The sequence below is a fragment of the Haliaeetus leucocephalus genome, unplaced genomic scaffold (assembly GCF_000737465.1).
Source record: "Haliaeetus leucocephalus isolate CR32 unplaced genomic scaffold, Haliaeetus_leucocephalus-4.0 Scaffold295, whole genome shotgun sequence".
NCBI classification, from domain to species: Eukaryota; Metazoa; Chordata; class Aves; order Accipitriformes; family Accipitridae; genus Haliaeetus; species Haliaeetus leucocephalus.
In genome coordinates, this window is record NW_010972731.1 from 9,611,991 (window position 1) to 9,612,540 (window position 550).

Below are 550 nucleotides of genomic sequence, written 5' to 3' on the forward strand. Positions count from 1 at the left end.
GCCCGGGGCTCGCAGGGCCGCTCCCGCCCGCCCCCGTCCCCTAGGGGGCGCTCGGCGTTAGGGCGAAGAGGGCGGGGCCGCCGCGCCCACGTGACGCGGGCCTTTTGTCATAATGCGCTGGGTCACGTGGGGCGCGCGGGGGGGAGGTGCGGGAGAGGGGTGGTGGGTGCGGTGCGCCGTTGCGCCTGCGCAGCTGAGGCGCTGGCCGCGGCCCGTGCGGTTGGCGGCCGGGAAACCCCTCGGCGCCGAACGCTGAGGCGGGGGCGCCCGAGCCGCCATAGCGAGCTGGCCGGGCCTGGGCGCGCTGCCGTGCGAGAGAGGGAGCGGAGGCCGAGCCGGGGCCCGCGGGGGGCCCCTGTCCCCGTCGTCCGCCCGGATCTGCGAGGAGGAGCCGGGCGGGCGGGCGCCGCCGCCGCGGCCCAGCTCGATCGCCGCGGGCCGGGAGTCGTTGCGGAGGCGGGGAGCGGGGGGGGCCTCGCAGCGCCGCCGCGATGGAGTCCTGAGGCCTCCGCCAGCCGAGTCTGCCTGAGGCCGCGGGGCCTGGCCATGG